General features: G+C 34.5%; 1 non-coding gene across 1 annotated transcript; it reads left to right on the top strand.

The window, feature by feature from the left end:
• The first annotated feature begins 362 nt into the window (after positions 1 to 362).
• Positions 363 to 434, top strand: trnat-ugu (transfer RNA threonine (anticodon UGU)). The gene has a single exon. It is a non-coding gene; the product is annotated as a tRNA-Thr (tRNA).
• The last annotated feature ends 18 nt before the right edge of the window (positions 435 to 452 follow it).

Below are 452 nucleotides of genomic sequence, written 5' to 3'. Positions count from 1 at the left end.
GTGACAAACAGTGCGGGGTCAGCTGCACCTATTACAAAAAAAATCTGATTTTTTTTCCCCTGTAAGAAAGAGATTAATTTGCTGTTTCTTTGTTTTGATTTTATTTTCCCTGTAAGAAAGAGATTAATTTGCTGTTTCTTTGTTTGATTTGTTTTTGCATATTTGTCAGCTGCACTTATCACAAAAAAATCTAACGATTTATTTATTTATTTATTTTGGTGGGCTTTAATTTTGTATTAATTATATATATATATTTTTTTCCAAATGATGAGGACAGGGATTGATTGGCAAGTGAGTAGTTGTTCACTGCTATCTGAGATGCATCAGGACAGATTAACATTTACACTATGAATATGGGGATGGGGGATGTATCTCAGTGGTAGAGAGCATGCTTTGTATGTATGAGGCCCTGGGTTCAATCCCCAGCATCTCCATAAACTTTGAGGGAAGTC

This window comes from Sinocyclocheilus grahami, unplaced genomic scaffold, assembly GCF_001515645.1.
Source record: "Sinocyclocheilus grahami isolate Dianchi unplaced genomic scaffold, SAMN03320097.WGS_v1.1 scaffold117427.1, whole genome shotgun sequence".
NCBI classification, from domain to species: domain Eukaryota; kingdom Metazoa; phylum Chordata; class Actinopteri; order Cypriniformes; family Cyprinidae; genus Sinocyclocheilus; species Sinocyclocheilus grahami.
Note: the sequence above shows the minus strand (reverse complement) of the source record. Positions and strands in the feature narration are given on the sequence as shown.